Genomic DNA, 24,657 nt, shown 5'->3' on the forward strand with positions numbered 1-24,657 from the left:
GCAACAACGGACTGCATTGGATTAGGTTGTGGTCATAGGCATGAGGTATTGGTTGCAGTTTATTTTGCTGGGGCGATGACTTCGACATATAGAAGTTAGATGGCAAGACTGAGAAGACACCGCCCTGCGGAAGACCTCCTCTGCTTTTAGTTTTGATCTTAAATATGACTAACGAATGTCGACCTCTTAAATAGTGGACCACCTTTTCCGTCCCGGCGAGGGAGTCGTCTGTGGAATGTCATCTAATAGTGTGGAGTGGCCGACTGTATCGAAAGCCTTATGCAGGGCCAGCGCTACTAGGACAGTCCTCTCGCCCAGGCGGTTTTGGTTGGGCCCGCGGTTTACCTGGTTGTTTATGGCGTTGAATGCTGTGGCCGTACTGTGCACTCTTCGGAATCCAAGCCTGATATGTGGCTGGGGTCAGATGTTTCGTGTAGAGTGGGAAAGGTGGTGAAAGGACACCCTTTGGTAGGCAGGTTGCGCAGATTTCTAAGCCACTCTCTCGGTTTTCCACTTGTCAGGAATTATGAGAGTGCCCATAGACAATTTGAATACCCTTGTGAGATATCCTTGTTGTTGTTGTTGTTGTTGTTGTTTTGGTGTTGTGGTTACAATAAACATTCCCTAGGGCCCTGACCGGAAGTGTGGATCAAAATCACCTTTTCTCCATTTTCACCAATTTTATCGAGAACATTCCAAGTACTTGATCTCAAAGTATTTGAAACTATCAAAGAGATTAGAATCATAGTCATAAGGGGCTTGACAGAAAATTTGTGTACGCTTATATAACTTTTTTCGTATATCACACACACACAATTTCAATTTTTGTCGACCTCCCTTGTAAACAAACCACTGTCATATCCCTTATTACGTCAGGAAATCAGCTGATTACTTAAAATTCGCTTAGAGCCGATTAACGGTTTGGTGTTGGCCACACTTTGATTGATGCTCGCAATACGTTAATGTAAATGGCTTAAAAAGCTTTAGACATTCTGAAAAAATTTACTGAGTCTTGTGATTTGGAAGGGAATCTTGAGAAGCCAATAGTTTGATTTTAAACTTTATTACTCGGAATCAGCTTATACGCCTGCTTTTAATTTCAGATAATGCTCAAAAGAAACTAAGCTTTAAAGCTTACCTTTGTTTGTGTGATTGGTCCTGTTTGCCATATTTTATTTGTGGCCAGCACTTTCGAAAGTAATAAAGGCAAGGCATATTAAGTTGCGAAAGTTTGTCAGTGCACATGCTGAGTCTGGGATAGTAAGCACTGAAAATGTACATCGATTTTCATTAGACACTGTTTGTTTAACTATTTAGTTATTGAAAAATCATCAACAGTGAAATTGACAAAAAGTATTCCCTAATTACCTGCTCAATTCTTTATTTGTTAATTTTTTTCGACTATTACCCTAATTTGCTCGCAAGATATTTGATGGGATTGGCGACCTGAAATTTTGTATAGGCACTTCTAGAATAAATATAATATGATTACAAATGAAAAAAAGTCAAGTCAAAGCGAAAACGTTGTGGTTGAAAGCGGCTTTACTGGTTGCTGTCACATTTCTTTTTATGGTAGGCGAAGAATTTACTTTGTCCATGGAATCCAAAATCTGTTCTCTCTTCAAAGGACAAAATAATTCTTTCGTGGCATATTCTAGTCCTCCGACTTACTTCTAATAAAGATTTCGAGGTAACAAAACGACCTTTACATTTTTCTTGTACTTTCATAAAGTGCAATTGGCAAACGGCAAGAGATCGAACTGGTTCGCACCTACTCCAAATCCAATCCAAATCCTATCTAATATGAGTGTAGCTTTTAAATACTTCTGGGTATCTCCCTATGTGAAATGCAACACAGTGCGCGCACAGTTAATGTTGGAGGTTGGAGGTGGTGCTTCTTCTGTCACTGTAGCGGATGCCAGCTTATTCAACGATGATGGAATTGCCGTTGCTGCTGTTACTGCGCAGCAGTTTGGTGGTGGCAGTTTGCATTTTCCATCATTTTGCAGCTTTTCAGCTGTTGTTTTCCGCATGTCGGCTCTGCTCCAACTACTCCGTTTGGAGTGCTGCAATGCTTTAGCCGGGATACTTACACACTCTCGGCGTACACAAGTCATAATCGGAATCGTACACTTGCAATGCAATGCAATGCTAGCCATGCCAGCACCACCAATTCCATCTCGCAAATCTTCACCGACCTCTTCCCAACTCATTTTCTGCACGCTCTTCATCATTGCGTTCATCTTAGAGTTCTACATACATATCTACATATCAGCAACATATGCCAGTTGTTGGCGTGCATTTATTTAGAAGTGCTTATGTAGGTAGGTGCATATGTACACGCATTCCATGAGTTCTGCTTCTGTTCCTTTGTTTGTTGTGCTTTGTTTTTGGTTTGCTTTTATATTTGTATCGCTCTTTGTTGTTATGTATTTGCGTCTTAAAGCGACTTGAGCATTAAGTGCACTTTGGCGTTATTTGTAAAAATGCTCTCGTTGCTCCATTTCGACAATTCCTTCATTTGCTATCGCCGTACCGCCATCATCATTATCGCTATCACAAACTAGCTTCATCATCATCATCATCATCCTTATCATCATCTTCAGCACCAGCAGCAGCATCACAACCATCACTCACAATGCTTTTTGTTAAGAAGTGATTGCTTGCCGCTAGCAGCATTTTCGTTGTCGTCAGCCGCCTGTTGGTCGTCGCCTTTTGTCTTTCCCGCCTCCACCTCCACCGCCGTCACTAACTTTTGCTATTATCATCATTATCATCAGCAGTTCCATAGACCCACAGTTTTACAGTGCACACTTGCGGCCACATCTGTATGTAGGTTCAATGACATTTTCTCGTGTATTTTATTCAAAATAAGAAAAAGATTAAATAATAATAATAAAAATATATGCATGTAAGTATCACAAAAAGTGCTGAAATGAAACTGTTACAAAAGCCTTCACAAAGCATTCACCAGCAATGCTAAAAGTAAATGTACACACGAGTATGAATCAGTGTTTGGCCACATGTTCGTCATCTTGCTCGTATTTCACGCTCTCATTTTCTAAGCATTGTCATGCAGATTTTTTTAAATACAATTTCTTGTTACTGTTGTATGGAAAGTCACAAATTAATTGCTTAACCGTGCCTGCCTGCCTGCCTGCTCGCCGTCTGCCCACTGTCCAAAATTGTAATATGCGAAATTCTTAATTGAATTGTTTGTGTGTTAAATGTGTTGTTTTGACATTTTATTGAACAAGCAATTGTGTTTGAGAATTGGACTATGAGAACATGACATGTTAGACCTGCCATATGTGCACTAAGTGTATGCATACATACATATGTGTATATCGTTAAACGCCGAGAGAAGTCTCGAACGTCTGTCAGATGAAATGCTTCCCTAGTATTTACATACATACAAGGTGGCGCAAAATCAATCACGCTCTAGGAAGATTTATAATTTTTGCAAATGGTGTCGTACGTCAATCTATGATATTTGACACTTGTGAAGTAGACAGCTCCAGATTACAGAGAGACATGCAATGGAGCACTTAAAAGTCAAAATAAAGATTTCAATCATTCAAAATTATTATTATTTTTTTTTTTGTAAAACTTGTAACTATGTAATAGTTTTTTTTGTTTTTTGTTAATCTAAAACGGCTGTAGAGTAATAACAAGTTTCTACACTTTCGAGCTTAACTCTTAATCCGTAATTAAAACCCATGCGAAATTTCTCTCCCGAAATCCGAGATAATAAATAATCTTATAATATAAAATATTTTCTGTTTTCTGTATTATCGATAATTATTATTAATGTAAGGAGTAACGTTTATGGGGACAGATACCCGTAAAATTTCGAAACAAAAAAATGTTTGTTCTTTTCATAAAATGTTAATATAATCCTTTAAGAATATGTCAAACAATTTTTAGAACGTAAATTTAAGTATTTCTTTTATTATAGATCGTCAACCGTGACGACTCTATTCTTTGTGTTCGAGCGCTGGGAGAGGAGACTTTAGACGCGTTTTTCTCAAAACTATATTTTTCGAAGTGGCGTACATGGTAACTCGAAAAGTTATTAAACGATCTCCCTGAAATTTTGCACACATCTTTTTTATTATATTACTTTCTATCTGTTTCAAGTTTTCGAAAAAATAATTTTTTCGAAGCAAAAATAGTAGGAAAATTCGCCCCAAAACTCATTGTTTTTTTTTTTAACATTTTATTACGCGAATTTTTTTTCATTTTTTTTAATTCATATAGAAATTATGACATTAATAAAGAAAAAAATTTTGGTTTTTTTGTGTTCAGGTCAGTCACGACGATGTTTCAATGCCCGCCGATTGAGAAGCCCCGCTGCGACCTTCCTTGAAGAATTGAGTGTACACCCGCCATTTTAAATAATTAAAATAAAGAAAAAATTTATATTATTTTAATGTATAAATAAACTGTATGCCAATTTTGAAAAAAAATATATTGACTTCTTCATTTTAAATAATTTTAATGAAAATCGGGGAAAATATGGCCGTTCACAGGTATCTGTCCCCTTAAGTAAAAAGTAAATAAAATGGACCTCGGCAAAGAAAGGAAGTTTGTAGACTTAATTCTAATAAAATTTGTGTGAGATATTAATTCTGCATTAATATTACAGAAAAAGCATGTGTCCATAGGCGAAGAGTATGTATCCTTAAAGAAGCTTGCAAGATAATTAAAAACCGTCCGCAAAAAATATCGGAAGCATGCATTTTTTCAGATAGTCAAAAATCGTCAGACAATGCAAAGAACATGCAAAGAAGAAGAACTGAATACTTAAGCGCACGCGATAGACATCACTCTCATCTGGGTATCTGGACATAGAAATATAGAAGAAAATGAGAAAGCTGATGAACTGGTAAACGGAGCATCCTATAATGAGTCCGAAGCTGTAGAAATAAGCTGTCGCCAAGGGGTCCCCAAAAGTTGGCAGATGAACTAACACAGATACCTGCAAAATAAGTAAACAAACGTGGCCCAATTTCAACAAATCCAGAACTGAAGAGCTTACGAACGCCACGAGCAGACATATTCAGAATTACGTTAACAATAACCGGCCACTGGCCTTTGGAAGACCATGCCAGGAAGATAGGGTGGCCGTACAACTATAGATGTAGAAGCTGCATTCCAGAAGAATCGAAAGAAACAGTTTTTCACTATCTGTGTGAGTGCACAATTCTAGGTGCTATACGGCATATAGCATTCTCGGTGGGCAACTTGAAAGAAATTGCCGAAAAGAAAATTTACGACATAGGCAGATTCATAGTCAAATCAAGATGGTTCGACTAATAAAAAGTGGTGTATCAAAGTGGCGAAATTTTGTGCTACTTGGGTGTGGGCTGTGTCACTCAGACAACACCTCCACCTACCAACCAACCATAGTCGCTTTGTTCTGTTATATCTTATTATAAAATGTAATATCGAATTTAGCATTGCTGCCATAATTTTTTGCAGCCTCAGTAGATGTCGGAATTTCCATATCGTTAATAATTTAACAAACTGATGCGATTCACAAAATATTAATGCATTTATTCAATAGACAATTCAAGGGATCTTAACTCCACGAGTTGTAAATCAAGAAGAAGGAGAGATTAAACATAGAATAGAGATAACAATGCAAAATGTAATGACAATAGTAATGCTAACTGAAATAGTAATAGATGATAAGCATAGCATTTTTAATGACCAAATATAACTTCAACAGAAACCAAAAACAATAAAATATTCCATCAAACCAATTTCTATTAAGAAAAACCTTTGAAACGAAGACAGCTGCTTATCAATTTTGCAGCTAATCTGCCATTTGTGAGTTGGTAGATTAAGTTTTGTGGATTTATTGCTTATCACTCCAAATGTGAAAAGGTTGGATGTGCCTTCTATGTTTTCCTTTGCCTACCAGCAAGAGAAATATCTATTACAGTTAGCTTATAAATTTCAATTGAAATAGAATTTTCAGTGTAAGTATTAAAAAATCAAACAAATTAAACAAAAATTTAATAAAATATTAAAAAAATTAAAAAAGTAAAACATTAATTAAAACTTAACCGTAACTTGAATTGTTTAATTAACTAAAAAACGTAAATTAAAAAAATTGTATTTAAAATAAATTAAAAAAACGCAAAAAAATTAAAAAAAATTTTTAAAGAGTAAAAAAAAATTATAGTTCTAAGTAATTCTCGAATTCTAAACGATATGTTTACCATAAATGTTAGATGGAGTCATCCTTTACCACAACTTTCCCAACGGGAAGCATTGAAGCTCTGTAGAACGCTTTCTAAGCGGGTGCATGGCTCTGGGTAGAAGAAGGTTCTATATTTTAGGAAACAAAAAATGGTAGGTATTGATAAAAATATTTAGGGATTTTTCATCTAACACGATTTTTTAAAGTTGTAGAACAAATCCCAAAATTGACCATGTGTCTCATGTTTTTTCACACTATTTTTTTGTGTTTGTACACGCTTTTCTGAGGAACTTAGCTACCGTGTAAAAAAGAGTTGTATGTAAAGTACATACTTATATATTACTTTGCTATAATTCTGCTATTAGCCAATAATACATAATTTTCAAAATTTATAGTTTTATATCTTGCTGCGTATACAATTTTACAAGTCTTTCTTTCGTCACTTCCTGTTTCTCAGTTCCGCCCTTTTTAATCAAATTTCCTTCCTTCTTTGATTTCTCTTCGCTTTGAGCTGAGATAAAAATTAAAAGCACGCTCTTCCAAATATGTACTTCTGCTTTCGAGTTGGCAATGCCACGCAGAGAAGCAGGTTGATACCCCTCTTTTAACACCCATGCAAGTTTATATTGAGAAATCTTGCCTGCTTTTTTGCAAAAGCATTGAACTTGCAAGCATACAATTTTTGTGACTTAATTATTTTTTTATTATTATTGAATGCTTTTGTGAGTTAAAGTAATAAAAGTTTGGAAATGTGCATTCAACTTTACGAAGATAAAAAGTGCACAGCATAGGCGATTTCCTTGCAACCCCTATAAGAAGTTCGAGTCAGCGAGAGTGGGGAGTGCATAAATCAAGAGAGCGCTAACTGTATTATAGTTGGCATGCTCTCAAATGTTTGCTGCTCAAACGTTATTAATATTTTATCAAAAAAAAAAAAAGAACAGTACAATAAAAACAAACTATAACTAACACCTACATGCATTTTTCTCTACCATTTACCTTACGTACCTTGAAATGTAATTCGACTTTAATGGCTTTAGTTGTTTTGTAATCAAATTTTATTCAACGCAAAATTCTATAATTACCTACAATACTCTTTTTGCGCATATACTCATGTCGGTGATGGAAGTTGTGGCGATGGTGGTGGGGGTTGTTTGACGCTGCTCTTCTACATATAATATATAAAATACGCTCTGCTTTACACCTCAGACCAACCCTGCGCAAAACAACCCTTAGTTGCGATGAGCTGACTGCGCTCAGTTGCTGTGCTGTGCTGTGTTGTTGTTCGTTCGTTCGTTGTCGCATATCCGCTGATGGAAAATTCAAAGGGGGCCATATGAAAACAACAACCACTCTTCCAGCCACCAACAGTAGTGGCTAGCAGGCGAACCCTTGTGTTTGTGTGTTTTGCTTACGAGCCGCGCCACATTCTCACTCAGCATTTCAGTTAGTCCATAATTTTCGGTAGAACATGACGACAACCACGAATGAACGGTGCGAATTATTTTTGATATTTTATTCGATTGAAAATTTATTTTTCTAAATCAACAATTTTTTACATAACTGCGCGAAAAAAAGTGCAGTAGAGTGTTGATAATAATAGTTGTGCGCAAAAGTGTTTTGAGACTTTTTCAAAGTAAAGTGAATGCTGCACATGAATAAAGCAAAGTAAAGTCGAGTAAAAGCGAAGAAGTGTACATTTTGTGCTATTAAACAACTTTTCCAGACTTGCTGTCTGCGCTTTTGATAGGCAGCGCACCGCTGTGTATGTATACGATGATTCGGCAAGAAGGCACCACACACACATACGCGCACATATGTACTCGTACGTAGTTTACAAGCAAGCAAGAGGTGGGCAGAGGTGTGTGCTGAATGAGAAAAAAGTGTAGGGAATCTAGAATATTGCAATTTTTGCCGATCAGAAATAAAATCTGTGTGTTTAAAAAATACCAAAAAACAAAAACAAACAAAAAAACTACAATTCTAAGGATTGCATACTTGCAAGCAACCCCGCCCATGCATAAACCGAACATCCAATTACATACCTACGCACGACATCAAAGTAATGGTCTCGAAAAGTGCGAAAAAAGAACCGACTAACCCACTAAAACACTAAAACGCCGTCCGTTGTAATTCATTATGAATCCAAGTCCAAATCCGCATCCGTTTCAAAAGTTAGCCTTACACACACACATACTATGCATATGTATGCAAGTACTATAGTATGTGCAGTATATGAAGTGGAACTGCGTGCAGTGTAGAGCAGTTCAACCGATTTCAACCGTTTCACCAGCAACAACTGTAATATACTCACTATATCGCCATTCTACAATACAATTGGAGCAACCTTGACTGATTCTTATTCGTATAGATATTCATAGTTATTCGCAAATATACATGCATACATACATACAAACTTATAGTTTATACGATTAATGCAAAAACAAAAAAACATTCGAACTCGCTGCATATACATAATTAAAAGATACATACATGCACATAAATATATATTTTTTATAAAAATATACTTTCGCGAAAAAATCACAAAATCGTTGGAAAATCTACAAATTCGCCGTATAAACTGAATTCATCTGGCGCAGCTGTGGTGTCTGTAGCAGCCGGCATTATGCTTACCTCGAATGACATTTACTGGTAAGTCCCGTTATCCTTTCTGGCATTTACCGATTGATTGATTTCTCTAACTACACAGTTTTCCCTTTCTTGACTTGTCTTTATTTAATTTTCAAATTTTTGGGAGCTTAAAGCTGACACGATTGGAGTGACATTGCGTGGGTGCGCACAAAAAAAATTGATTGTAAAATAAAAATAATGCTTTGACACACGCAACAAAACGGTGACACCGCCTCTGCGTTGTTCTTTTTGTTTTTTTTTTGTTATTTTTTTTTTTTGTTATTTTTTTTTTTCATATATTCTCGGTTTTCTAGCATTCCACATTTCTGTCTACATATCCTACGGGCCTTCGCTCTTTTCTCATTACCCATTGCTCATTTTTTCGCCCCTCTGTATTTTATTCTTTCGCCGAACGTGATGATATAACAAGTCAGTGCCGCCCCAGACTACTCGCACAGCAAAAAAAAAAAAACAAGAAATCGAGAAAAACAACACATTACCACTGCCACCTCTGCGCGACCAGCCACTTCCTCTTCTAGCACTAAAATCGATAAAGCGCAGCCTTCACTAGGATGATGATGAGCTGAGCTGAGCTGAAATGGTTGCTGGTCGGTTAGTTGTTGAGCAGCTTGACAACCACGCTTGGGTTGGTGCGTTCCTTTTCATAACCATCCTGTTGCTAATAACAACGTCATTGCCATCATTCCCAACATTTACTATTTTAAAAAGTCGTATTGTACGCATCAACTGGGGCTGCGGAAACAGGAGCTTTTGTGCCTATGTTTGTTAAAGTCTTATACTTGTAAATACTTGTCTAGATGTATGTGGCAAAGGATTTTGTATAATTATTTGTAGCAAATACGGGAGCAATATGGCTAGTGGGCAGATAAGCTGACTGACGCCAGACGTGAAGACATACTGTGGAATATTAAATTGATAGATTGACGTAGGGGTATACATATAGTAGATGGCGAGGAAGCCTTTCTATTTTTAAATTTTTTCCGCTTTTTTTATAGCCAGCCAGTTGGTGTTGTTCTCTTGGTTAGAATGTTATTTCAGGCTTTCCATCGATTGTCCTGTCTATTATGTCATTGCTGTTTGTTTTTTTTTTGTACCACTATTCTAACCTAACCTAACGGATTTTTCGCAAAACCCATCTACGAAGATGTTTACTAAAACGAGGGGTGAGTTTCAGCGCACTAGACAGGCTAGTTTACTGAGGCGACAGCTCTTGGTCGGAAGAAATCCGAGTAATTCCGGTACGTACTATAGAACCGGCAGCCATGAAAAAACCCACTTACCTAACACACCTCTCACCCTGGTCCAAACCTGTCGAAAAAGCACTTTTTCTGGGCCTATCCGTTAGATGAATTGGACGATGTAGATCGGTGACTACAACTTACTGGCAGAGCTTAGTGAACTGCTACAATCGGGTGCACTAACGAGTTTTTAATTCCAAAATAGTTGGTCGTTGTCAAAATAGCAAATCAATTATGTGCTAAATTTCATAACCCGATTGGGAATTGCGGGTAAATTATAGCGATAAATAAATTGCGGCTCTTAGTAGGCTATAAAATAATTTTTCTTGCTGTAGCCGCATAAACATTTCCCATATATGTACGGGGAAAGATGCTGGAGTAACAGTCCTTGGCCGGATATATGTAAATCCGGTTCGCTCCGGTAACGTAGAACCGACTGTCGTGGCAACGATACAAAGGTACTCGTATCCAAATATCATAAATATTCAGAATGGGCATAGGTTCCCAATATTTGACAAATAAGATGAGAGAATGCGGAGCAATTAGAAGAAGAAACAGACTAGTTGTTAGAAGGAGAAGTTTCTGTTAAAAATTAGCCTCTGTTGAGCAGAAAATTGGAAGGCTTCGCTGATTGCAGATCGCTTAACTTTTCTGAAATGATGGATACATTTTAATAGAATATCTCAACACACAACGTAATTGAGTCACCGTCTGGATATGAATATGGAGCATACTTCATTCAAGAATAATAGAATACGAAGATTGCGCCGATAGAGATACAAAAAAAAAATTCATAATATCAAAAGTTGTATTACTGGCGAGTGGTGAAATTCGCATACGCTGGATGTTTAAACAAAAGTGTAAAATGTGAACAGAATTTATTCTATAAGTATCGTTCTGGTACTTCAGTACTTCAAAGGTATATGTACATTTACAAACTATATTCCTCTTTGCTCTAATAGGCTTTGAATCGCATAATTGACTTTCTTGTCTTAACCTTTGTTTGAGCAGCAAAAAATTGAAGAATTTATCAAGGCTATTCAATGATTTAGCGGCGACTAGTAAAATTTTGACAAAAGACAAAAATTAGCCCAATTCTAGCATGCAAGAGCGCCGTTCGTCTGGCGCAAACGTCCATATGAATTGCAAATGAGTCGGAACATAATTGGAGCCTTTATAGGAATTACTTATATGTATATGTATATTATAAAAAAAACTGTGAATTTATAAAGGGTGTTTTTTTAAGAGGAGCACAACTTTAAATAAAAAACCAAAATATAAAATATTTAATTTAATTTATGCAATTATTTTTATCTGGAAGTTCATTGTATACATTAGGCCGGGTCGATTTCTGGGGAGGCAAAAAAATCGCCCATTGCTCTGTGAAAATCATATTCTAGGGATTAAAATAAGAAACTTTGCCGAAGGAACCATAACTCTAAAACGAATTCTGATGTCCCCCAATTTGAGTCGAACTTTTTAGTTTCTTTTTTATAACTCACTTAAATTAATTTTTTCATTTACATATGTTCTGACTAAATGAATTTCTTAAGAGAAAAAATAGATATTATTATAAATAAATAATAAATATTATTATAAATAAATAAAAATAAAGAAAAAACATAGCCATTTAGTGGATTTTTTCATGTAAAGGCCAAAAATGGTGATATTTTGAAATGATTGTATGGGGAACCCCCCAGGGGAGTTCCAGGGGGTGTGCCACTGGCATGGGTGGATCGGCCGTCCAAAGTTAGTGGGGGTCGGTCATACATTTGGACTCAATTGGAGCACTCTAAATGGGTCAAAGTGGGATTTTTCAAAATTTGCCCCTACCCAAAAGTTCGACCGACCCAAATTGGGGGACATCAGAATTCGTTTTAGAGGTATGGTTCCTTCGGCAAAGTTTCTTATTTTGATCCCTAGAATACGATTTTCACAGAGCAATGAGCGATTTTTAAATCGACCCGCCCTAGTATACATACTATTAATGTAATATGATTTCGAACACATGTCCACCTCTAACTCTCCTGAGGAGCTGGAGTCTAACATATCAGTTCATTTTTTAACGCCCCGGTATTTAAGCTTTTTTTAGTTCCGAAAAACCCAGCAACAATCCTGGTATTTTCTGGATTTGTAATATAATTTCTTATGATGTGAAATGGAGACAGAAAAATCCCATTTCATAGTAAGAAAATTAACGTTGGCTTGAAATGTTTAGCAATTATGTATATGTTTCAACGTTTTTGTTTTCTTTTTAATATAAAAAGCAAAATACACATGGGTATTTATGCCTCTGTTGTAAAAAGTTGCACTGCCTTACTTAATTTTGTATTTTAATACAAATGAATATTAATAATTAAATAATTAATATTACTTTCCGCTTATTCCGCTTAAATTGTAAGAGATAAAAAATATTGAAACGACTTTCATCCATAAAATACATTTTATTACTTTTTCGATTTTTTACTAATAATGAAATAATTTTCGCCTTAAATGAAAAAGTATATTTACGACCTATTTATTTATTATTTATTAAATTGTTAAGGGACTTTTCACACAATATTGAAGAAATTTGTTGTTATTGTAGCAGCATAAACATTCCCAACATATACGGGGAAAGATGCTGCAGTTACAATCCTTGGCCGGATATAAATCCGAGTCGTTCCGGCAACATAGAACCGACTGCGGTGGGAACGGATGCAATTTTATCGAGTTAAGTTGTTGCACAATAATAAATATCTAAATCTCGATATTGATCCGAGATCCCGAAAATACTGGCATCGAGAAAATCAAAAATGATGTTACAATGTTTTCATTACATTTCCTTTTACCTCGTGTTTCATGGTTTTAATGTTTTCACCTGCTGTATGGGCTCCATCCGGTTCCAACCACATTTTTTCTGGATCAATTTTTTCTATGTTTTGAAACAAAAGCTCGTTGACTATAGTTCGATAACGTGTTCCATGCGTTTTACGAATTGATGATCCTTTTTCAAAGTAAATTTTAATATGCAATTTCAAAATGTTGACTCGTGAATCTTTCCATAAAAAATTGATAAACTGTAAAAAATAGAAATTGATGTGACAGCTGACCGCAGCTTTCACAGTTACTTCTATGTGACGTTCTATCACTAAGAAAAAAGAGGTTGTCTGTAAAGTCGGTTTACTGACGATAGTTTAACGTGATAACGTCATAAGAAAATACTGATTGAATGGTTGCATTTTTCAAAAGAAAATTTTAATTTTATTTGTTTGATAGATATTTTGTATGGATATAGAGAATGAGTTAACATTAACATAACATAACATAACATAACATGCTGTTCAAGCAAGGTAACGACGCATTTTTTGGTGCGTGCAGCCGGCTACATAGAATTATTAGACGTTATCACGTCAAAAAATAATAATAACATTAAAACAACAGGTATTATTAACAAACTTGGTTTTATTTTAAATTCTTCAAGTAAATCAAACTAATAATAATCAATAAGAAGGCATATGCAAATACAAATACGTGAATTTATATATGTACATATGCGCATATACATACACATATACGCTCACTTAAGTAGGAGAGAGCAAGATGTCGAACGTTGCCGTTCGTTTGCTTTGTTTGCTTTGTCGTTCGCTCCGCGCTTTCGCTTGCAGTTCATTCAAGGTAACGGCAATGAGCAAGGTAACGACAAATGAGCAAGGTAACGGCAATGAGCAAGGTAACACTAATGAGCAAGGTAACGACACATTTTTTCGTGCGTGCAGCCTGTTAAATCGAATTATAAGACGTTATCACGTCAAAAAAAACCATTACAATAAAAATTTGACATATTTTTCTAAGTCCCGATAATAAAATAAAATTGAATTAAAAAAATTAAAAAAGGCTACTACAGACTCAGTATATTGATATGATTTTGTTGTTGTTATTGTAGCAGTTCACCAAGCCCTGCCGGCACTATGCAGTCACCGGCCGTCGATTTGTATGTATTAGTATTCTGCGATATTTAGTCCATCTCCTCGCACGCACACACACACCCGTACATACATACGTGTGTATGTATGTATGTGAATAAGTTCAACAATGGAAAACGCCTTGAACTATTGGCACGTGTCACATTCAAAGAACAGAAAAGTTCGTCATTATTCAATTCGTCCTTTGCTTTGACTTCACTTTTCTACATTCTTTTTTCTATTAATTCGTAGTTTTTGTTGTTGTTTTATTGTTGCCTCTTTTTATTTGCTCCAAACTGATTTTGTGAAAATACCAAAGTTCATGTGTAATAGTTTTCATCAGCCTTCAAATACAATTGAGTTTTCCCTTCCACCTCTCATTCGTGTGGAATTTATTTGACATTGCCATTGCCCGCAATTGAGTCACATTTTTTCTAGTTCGCAGCACAATCGATTGAGAAAATTGGCTGTGGTTATCATTTGAATCACTAATGAAAATTTCCCCAAAAAGAAGCAACAACAGTCGGTACAAGTCAGTTCCAAAAATACGAACATATAAACGTTACATATACAACATACATCTGCAAGTCTCTTGTGAACATTTTTTGTTTTTTAAACTTTCCTAAAGTATAATAAAAGTTTATACAAAATTCCTTTTCTTAATCATTTCATGCACATGAATAATTGCTCACTTTATCACTCCGCTTTTTTGGGTACATGTATATGTATGTATGTGCCCATAAGTAATCTCACATTTTCCACATTTTCACGCTGCTTCCGTCAACAATTAGTGACTAACAGCAACTGTTAAAACAGATGTTGCGATGAACAGATAAATAACTGTGACGGCAAAAACAAAGTTATTTACTTTTGAGAATTTATACACTTACAAAAGCTTGTGTAAACATATTCATATGCTTATTTATAAATATTCATGCGTACATAATATATATTTATAGGCAAAACAATCTTTTGGACATATCTGAAATGCCAGTAAAGCGATAAGTTACTGGGTTTTAAAAGTTGTTGTTGAACTATCATTGCTTAATCAGATTCTCCACTCTCAGCACAAGCACGCCTCTTGATGAGATACTTTTAAGACCAACGGTATAACATATATAGAGTTCATAAACCACCAAATCAACAATGGGGCTTCGAGGCAATATTAAAATGATAAATTTTAATTTTTTTCTTAAATACGATAATTTCCTAATTTATAACAATAATTCATAATAATATAATACATTTTATGCATTTTTTTATTAAATGAATTTTTGTTTTTTAAATATTTGTTTTTTTTTTATAAAGATTTTTTTACTTAATATTTTCTTTTTATAAATTTAAGTGAATTTGCTTATTTTGTAATAATACCTATCATAATTTTTTTTACGCATTTATTTTAATAAATGAATTTTTTTAAATGTTTTTTATTATCAAAGTTTTTATATAATTTTTTTATTAACAACTTTTTAAAAATAATTATTGTTTTTTTTAATATAAATGAATTTTTGCTTTTTAAAAATTTGGTTTTTTTATAAAGATTTTTTTACTTAATATTTTTTTTTTAATATATAAATTTAAGGAATTTGCTTATTTTGTAATAATACCTATAATGATTTTTTTTACGCATTTATTTTATTAAATGAATTTTTTTAAATGTTTTTTATTATAAAAATTTTTATATAATTTTTTATTAACAACTTTTTAAAAATAATTATTGTTTTTTTTATATAAATGAATTTTTGTTTTTTAAATATTTGTTTTTTTTTATAAAAATTTTTTTACTTAATATATTTTTCTTTTATAAATTTAAGGAATTTGCTAATTTGTAATAATTTACAATAATAATTTTTTTACGCATTTATTTTAATAAATGAATTTTTAAATAATGTTTTTTATTATCAAAATTTTTATATAATTTTTTTATTAACAACTTTTTAAAAATAATTATTGTTTTTTTTTTATATAAATGAATTTTTGCTTTTTAAATAATTTTTTATAAATACATTTTTGCTTTTTAAATATATATTTTTTTAATAAATGGATTTACTTTTTAAATAATTTTTGTTTAATAAATTAAATTTGGTTTTTAAATAAATGAACTTTGTTTTTTATTTTAATAATTTGTTTTTTAATGAATTAGTCTTTTTTTAAGAATTTTTTTTTCTAAAAAAATTAATTTTGTTTTTTTAAATTAATTAATAATTTTTAATAAATAATGTTTTTAATAAATAATTTTTTTTTTATAATTTTTTTTAATAAATTGATTTTTTTTTTATTTTTTTTTTAATGAATTAGCCTTTGTTTAAATATTTTTGTTTTTCTAAAAAAATAAATTTTATTTTTTAAAGTTTTAATATAATTTTTTTAATAAACAAATTTTTTTTAATAATTTTTTTTTTCAAATAATTATTTTTTTAAGAATTTGTTTTTAATTTTCTATATATATTTTATTTAGCCACTATAATAGAAGTTACAATAAGAAAATTAATTAATATTTACTTCACGAAATTTCTTGATTTTTACCTGCAAAAGAGATATTAGATATAGATCAAGTTTGGCTATCAATCAACCGGGAACTCTCGCGATATAATACATACGTTCCTTACGTTCTGAGTGCTTGAAGACCCGAATCAAGTTCTATGCACATTGTGAGCTTATTACTGATCGTTAGAGAGTGGACTTTGAATGTTTTTTTTAATATTTATTTTGATCATGCTGTGATCTCAGCCAAGGTCTAATATTCACAAAAATAATCGGCTGTCTACGTTGTTGTTGCAGCAGTTCACAAAACGCTGCCAAGTGCATCGGTCTTTGTTGTCATCTAGTCATCTAGTGATAAGTTCCACAGGATGGATCAAAAGGGAAGGGGGTATTAGATAATTGGGTTTAAGCGGCATGTGAAAAGGTGGCTAGCGTCGTGCAGCGTACCTTTATATGCCGGACCTATGTTAAGTATGTTAGGGTCAATTCTGCTTAGTTGGGAGTTTAGGATATTTCTAAAATATCCAGATCGTAATTATGTCAGATTAGCGCCGGTCTCACAAGGCAGTAACGGTTGCACTCTAATAACGTCGATAGTCTATGTCCGTACTTACTGAATTATGAGTTTATTCACTTTTTATTATTATTTTTACATGGCACTAATTTTTTTATTTTGTATAGTTCAAATGCTACCATTTAGGTCAAATATGCACTGTTGCACTGCTGTTTTTTTGCTTTTTTCCTCTATCGGAGAAACCCTTGTCTCTATTGACAACAAATTGGAACAGTCGATTTTCGCAAGCCCGTCTTGAGGTGAATGCAGAATCTACCAACGGAGCTGCTAGCGAGTCACTATCGATGTGTCTCACGTATATCTGATGGAACACAATTCTTACATTTTTGGCCAAAGCTGGCCGCTTGTGGGCGATTGCTTTCTTCACACGGTCCGATTGTTGACATCACAAGTTCGAATTAAGAGTTTAGATATGAGGAAGCAGCTCATAGTAGATGATTCCCTAATAATCCACCAAACACACAGCAAAGCCTTTCTGGTCATCAGTCCAGACTTTTTTATTACAGAGAATTTCTAGAGAAGATCTGGTTTTGAAGGTATACACCATGGCTAGCCCATTTTTAGAGGAATCAGCCGGTTCGAAGACGTGCAAATAGTTTCCTATCTGGCAAATGCCAGTTGAAAATATACTCATCTCCGAAGTCCTTATTTTACCAACTGTCCCAATATTTTAAATAATTTGGATTGAAATATTTGCGTAATAGCCTAGTGCTTTCACTATAGACTGCCTATATTCCTCGATACTCACACCTTCTTAAATAAGGAAGCTTAAATTGGCTTAATGTTGTAAAACGAAGTTTAATTAACGCCTACGTAGTTATGGAAATGTAAATTTTAAGACATTTCAATCTGTTTTACGGTAAGGGTCAGTATTTTCAGTGCTAGTTTTTCCGTGAATGTTTCTAATGTAACATTGTTGTAATCTATGTCATATGGAATATATATGGCATATAACATTCCAGTAAATTTTCCTTTATCGTCATTCTAACCTTCTATTTAGCCAATTTTTGCTGTGATACTATTCTCATCTAATGAATCAAAAACCGACTCACATGTTTTGCTTGGAAGTGACTGGATTATTCTGATTTATATTACTCACAGGTGTACTTATTACAATTTACGTCAAAAATGGGCGGCTAGACTCATCTGCCAAACAGCGGGTTAAACAACTATTTAAACGTACATACGTATATATATATTATATCTTAATTCGTATGTACCACTGGTATTTGTTTACAACAGCCGCCTAGAAGTATGCAATTATTTTATTGAGTGGCACAGCAAACACAGCAGTCATCATTTTCCTTTTTGCTGTGCTTTCCGGCGCACGGCTGATCGTTAGCATCCGCTGTTATTTTGAATGTTGCCGTTAACAGAAAAGCTGTTAAAATAACATTATCTACTTAGTCACTGTTATTAATTAAAATTTGTTGCTGTTGACAGTGCTGTAAATTGGATATCTGTTATGTGCTGTGAACGGTGCACTTCTGTTGATGTTGTTGCGCCGCTACTGCACTGCCCAAAACAAAAAGTGGAAAAATGAAAGTTGAGTTCAGTCGCCCCATTCAATAAAACCAAATATGTGTTGAAACATATGTGTGTGTGTGTGTGTATTGTAGTTCGCATGGGCTTTGTACGAAATTCATGTGTGTTCGTATGGGTATTTGTATATATATATGTATGTAATTTAGTATGCGTACCAAATCGTTAACCACTCACCAAAAAGTTGCTAAACATTTTAAGAAATAACGGGCCGTGATTATTTGCTTTGTTTGGCACAAATGCATAGCCGCAGCAAATTATGTTTGATATGAAGAGTGCGGCTAAGCCACAGGAGGGTGAGCGGAGCCACAAAATGTGCCTTCACACATGCGCAATTCTTCTAAGTGCGAAAGCTTCTGTCGACCACAAAAGCACACTGACTTGCTATCTTTTCTGCTATTTTTAAGACGTTTTTATAGGCAATTTTTTCTAGTGCATCTTGAATTCGCAATTTTATTTCACTACGACTCCCTTTTTCGCATTTCGTGTTTTGTTTATGTGATTCAAAAACCAAACAAAAAATAGTGTTGCGAATAACCTGTTTAACGCTCAGGACTGTTATTCGCCTGAATGGACAAGCTCGTTTGACTGATACGTAACAAAAATTGCAAAATTCGTAAAAGAAGTAAAGCAAAGAGTACGAACGCGTAATGATAAAATTACCGCCGACAGCTGATAGTCGACAGACAAATCAGACAAATTACGCTTGTGTTGCGCGTCTCTTTGTCGGGTGACTGGTGTTTGACCTCCTCGTTCGCAGTTTTTTCGTGCCTTTTATTTTTCTTTGTTATTTGTGATTGTTCACTATCTACAATAACAATAAAGCAAAACAACAGCTGCTTTATTGCGATTTTTTATTGTTGCTTTTGTCGTGCTAATTTCGCGTATGCAATCCTCCATCCAGCGCCGTTGCCTCCAACGCCACAATATCACATATTAATTGACCCATTTTCGCTGGACCAACAACACGCCACATATGAAGTTTGCAAAATTTGCACTCTATGAATCCAATAAAAACGAAAGAAACAAAAAAAAAACAAAACAGAAAATTAATATTGCAACAGCAGCAAACAGCAAGCAACAAACACCGGCTTGGCAATTAATAATTTGCTTGCAGCTTTTTGCTTACTTGTCTCTTTTTTTATATAATTTCTATCGATTCGAATGTACTACAAGCGAGCATCGGAAACTGGTATCAGCGGTGAGCAGCAGCAGCCGCTAGCGGTCAGTAAGTTGTGTGAGCAGGCGCTTTCGGATTTTTTAGTTATTTTGCTCAGCTGAGTTCAACTCAACCCAACCAACCACTTCCACTTCTTGCTTGCAATCATCATTTTTTATTTTATTTCTTTTCTTAGCAAGAATTTCTTGACTACGCTTAGCCCGTGCATTTGCATGAGCCCACATATGTACATACGTATATACACACATGCACACATGCACTTTTGTATGTATGTATGTATATAAACGTGTAGAACTCGCGCGTTTGCCATCTGCTTTTGATTTTTACTGCAAACCTACAAACCCATTGGCCTATTGCCTGTCTGTCCGTGTGTCCGTCTGTAACGAGAATTGCATATTTGCCGTGGAAAATTTTTCTATGCATTCCTCTTCTCCAGTTTGGCAAGTATAGCAGCTACTGGGAATTGTTCAGTGCAGCCGAACTAGTTAAAATGGGTTGGGTGTGGGTGGGAGCTCAAACTTGTTAAAGTCATCGAATTTGTTATTCTGTGTGTGTGCGCCATGTTGGTGTGCAACTTTGCTTAATCGATTATATTTTCTAATACGAAGCAAAAATTTGTAGTAAGAATTTTACATGAGAATAAGTCGCTTATAAAATATTTCCACATTTTGGTACAATAGAATTCACAAATGAAATTTTGTGAAAAATAAAAAAAAAAATATTTTCTATGGAACCTTTGTAAAATAGTTCGATATAGTGAAAACACGTCGATTATTTTTAAAGGTGGTTAAAAAAAATTTCGATGAATGACTTCTAAATTATATAACCCTCCAAAAGCATGAAACGAATTGTAATATATAAAAGTAAATTATTCTGATGTAACTTAAAAAATAATTTTTTTGGACGCCAAAAATTAAAATAAATGTTTTTTTTTATGTTTGTTTTTGAAATCAATAAAATAAATAAAATCTTCTTTAAAAAAAGCTTAAAAATATTGGAATGATGCACTATTAAGTGCGAATAACCTGGTACCACACAACTGCAGCCAGAATCCAACCCAGCTCTATCCTGAGCTTAATAAGGGAACTGGGTCCGGTCGAAGTGCAAATCTCGTAGAAAATATAATATAATCTAACCTGGTACAAATACAACACAACAATAAAATGTATGGCATAATTTACAAATGTCATGATGCCAGAATATTTAATCCTAATTGTGAATAACCCTATTTAAATTTTCTTTTTGTTGGAAAAAATAGTGTCTTCATTCTAACACGGCTATTTATCGAACCCCCCTCATAGAATATAAATATGCTAATTGAGACTTGAATAACTTCTCGATTTATCTCTAAAAGTTATAAGCTAGTCATAAAGTCATAGTTGTCGTTGTTGTTCTTGTTGTTGTTGTTGTACAATGGTCAATTACTAAACTTGTTGATTGAGGCGACAGTTATTGTTCCAGCGGCCCTACCCGCCCACTTAGTGCTGTGCTAATGGGCCATCGGCAAACCCCACCAAAACTGGTATTGTTCTCTTTACCAGAAAGAGGAAGCTTGATAGATCCGTTCTGTCTAAGCTAAAAGGAGTCACAATCCAGCTATCCAAAGAAATCAAATATCTTGGAGTAATCCTCGATAGTAAACTTCTTTGGAAGTCACACGTTGAAACAAAGACATCCAAAGCACTGACAACTTTTTGGCGGTGCAGTGGTGTCTTTGGGAAGACGTGGGTCTTTCTTCTAGCAAGATCCTGTGGATCTACACGGCTATGATAAGACCTATTATCACTTATGCATCAGTGGTCTGGATGAGAAGACTCTCTCTCGTGAAAGTCCGGAGAACCTTATCGAGACTACAACGCACTGTGGCCATCTGTTGCACCGGAGCTTTTCCGACTATTTCAGGCCCGGCATTAGATGCTCTGGTTGGACAACAGAGGAGGCATGGACTCCAACGATTCTCTCCATACCCCTTGACTCCATTCCATCAAGAGTCGTACTTGAACAGAGTTGCAGTGTAATATTGCCAGAGGCTCAGTTGTGGTCAAACTCTGAAAATGAACCCGGAAAACACTGTTTTCGCATTGTTACGAATGGCTCCAGGACCGATCACGGTTCCGGCTCTGGGGTCTACGTGGAATCTAGCGGGACAAAACTGCACTTTGCTCTTGGAATGCGCGCATCTGTGAAGATGCGGAAGAAGCGATGAACTTCCTTGTGGGAAACTGATGGAGAGGCAGATCTATATGTGTCTGCAACGACAGCAAAGCTGTGCTCATGGTCTTAGACAGCCCCCAACCACTTCAAGGGTAGTCGAGTCCTGTAAATCCTGGCTGAACTATGTCGGTAGACATAATAGCCTAATGCTAACTTGGGTCCCGGGACACGTGGGTAACGAGGGCTCTGACTCCTTAGCTAGGATGGGCTCTGAGACCAATTTCTTTAGCCGGGAGCCCGTTCTGCCACTCCCTTCTGCAGCCATCAAAGCCACTCTCGTTCTGTCATTAAGCAGAAGGGACTGCAGGCAGCTGGTTGGACTGATGACGGGCCATTTTCTGTGGGCGAAGCACATGGAAAACGTAGGCATCTCAGACAGTGTACTCTGCCCAGTTTGTGGAGAAGAGGATGAGACCGCGGACCACTTTCTGTGCGTCTGCCCCGCTTTCGCTCGAATCAGGCTTGAGGTCTTTGGCACTGATGTCTTGAGAAGCGACTACCTTGGCTTCATGAAACCACAAGGTCTACTCAAATTTTTTCGGAGATCGGGTAGATTTAAAGAAAATTAAAAGGGAATCCGAGTCCCGACAAAAACAAAAAAGACCGTTTTTAGATTGGCGACCACTGTTATAAGCTATCGATCGTAGTAAATAATGAGCGGTGGAAAAAATGTCCAGACTTTCATTCGAAAAATTTCCAATTCACTTCGTCGTATTTCTTATGCTTTTTCGAGCTTTTTTTCAATACTCGACTTCAGAGCATCTATCCAAATATAAAGCGATATTCCTATTATATAAACTATATTTCAAAGAACGAACTTTTTATAAATAACAAAGACTTCCGGTGTAATCTTTTTGAAGTCGATAGACAGCCAGTAGACTAGTCACACATTTCTCACTATGTAATAAGTATGGCTTTGTATAAATGACATTAAATACATTTAATTATTGCATCATTTTCCCTAGTATGTTTTGTACTCTGGTTACAAAATGAGTTTCAAACAAGAAGCTGTGATTGACCGGCAAGCTTAGTAAAATTTTTACCAAAGCTGGAAATATAATATTAAATATTAAATATATTATACTCGTAATATTGGCATAAACAATTTCCATGAAGTAGGAAAACGCTCCCAACAATTAGGTATTCATGAATCGACTGTTTGGTGGGTTTTTCCTGTGGACATTCCCATTTAAAAGAAGTAATTTTTCACATATAATTGTTACAAAATTTATGACATTAATACAATTATGAATTGAAAATAGCAATAAAGCTAAAAAATAAATTAAAGAAAAAAATAATAATAATAAAAAATTGTTAAGATCCGTATTTTGAATAAAAATAGGCACGTCTTTTGAAAGATGTTTTTTTTTTGTGAAATTTGCTCTTCATTTCTCATCTTCATATAAGTATCTACTCTCTTAACAAACAAAGCTATTAACTAATCATCTGCAAAAGTTGAGCTGAATTCAAAGATTAGTTGCTAGAAAGCTATTGTTAAATCACTTCATTTCGCTTATTCTCAAATGTTTATATTTTTTTGTAATATTTGTGTTGTATTTGTTGTGAATAGTCATTATATTTTTTCGCTTATGATTTTGTTCACACAATTAAAGTAATTTTCCTTTTCGAGTGGAGATGAGAGCGAAAGTGAAGGTCGCTTGACTGCAGAATTGCTATCACCACTCGTTAAAAATGTGTTGTAGCATTTTGTTTGTAGTAGTTGTATCCCTGTAGGGAAATCTACTAGTGGCTAATCTGAATTTAGAACCATGTCTAGGCATGGCAAACCTGTTTACGGAGAGCTCGATGTTGGACGAAAGAGTTACTGGGGGAATATTCTGCGAGAAGCTCTCCCCATCAAGCTCAAATTCAGGCTTCCGGACCACTGTAGTGTTTTCCAAGCGGAGATAGCCGCAATTAAGGAAGCAGTGGATTTGTTGCTTACTTCTGTAATTACTGTAAAGCACATAAATATCTACTCCGACAGCCAAGCTGGAATTAGAGCCTTTGGCTCGTTGTTTCTGCGTTCGAAATTAGTCGGGAGGAATGCCTTACCTCTCTCTCGATTGCATCCGAATACTTCGATTAGGCTCATTTGAGTTCTCTCGGTCACAGCGGTATAGAGGGAAACTGCTGGGCTGTTAAGCTGCTAGACGGAAGACCCGTCAAATCAGCGAACGCTGGGCTAGTGCGCAAACGTGCAAAGTCGCGAGAATCTTCTGGCCACAGGTAGATCGGGGGACGATCGAGGGAACATCCAAGGCTAACAAAGCCGCAACTCTCAAATTCGGTAGGTATCCTTACCGGACGTTGTCCGTTAGGTGCCCATGCGGTGAGACTTGGAATTGCTCAAAGTAGTAAGTAGTCTGGAGGATGAGGTGGAATCATCTCAGCACTTTTTCCTCATCTGCCCTGCTCTCGCAGGGCAAAAGGCTCTCACTTTCTTCCTACACCTGATGATATTGCGGATATCACACACCTGGTGAAATTCATCAGTAGCTTGAAGCGGCTAATTCGAACTTAATTAGCCTCTGTTGGTCGTCATCCTCTAGTCCAAAGCCCCTTCTTCCTTTTGCACCTGTTTTGTTATTTCCTTTAAATTTACTATTTTACAGTGT

At 35.3% G+C, this 24,657-nt stretch overlaps 1 protein-coding gene across 1 annotated transcript in view; it reads left to right on the top strand.

Moving 5' to 3' along the window:
- The window catches only part of LOC129242178 (uncharacterized), a 50,222-nt gene that overhangs the window by 25,409 nt on the left and 156 nt on the right, over window positions 1–24,657 (top strand). The gene's annotated exons all lie outside the window — the stretch shown is intronic.

This window comes from Anastrepha obliqua, chromosome 3 (assembly GCF_027943255.1).
Source record: "Anastrepha obliqua isolate idAnaObli1 chromosome 3, idAnaObli1_1.0, whole genome shotgun sequence".
NCBI classification, from domain to species: domain Eukaryota; kingdom Metazoa; phylum Arthropoda; class Insecta; order Diptera; family Tephritidae; genus Anastrepha; species Anastrepha obliqua.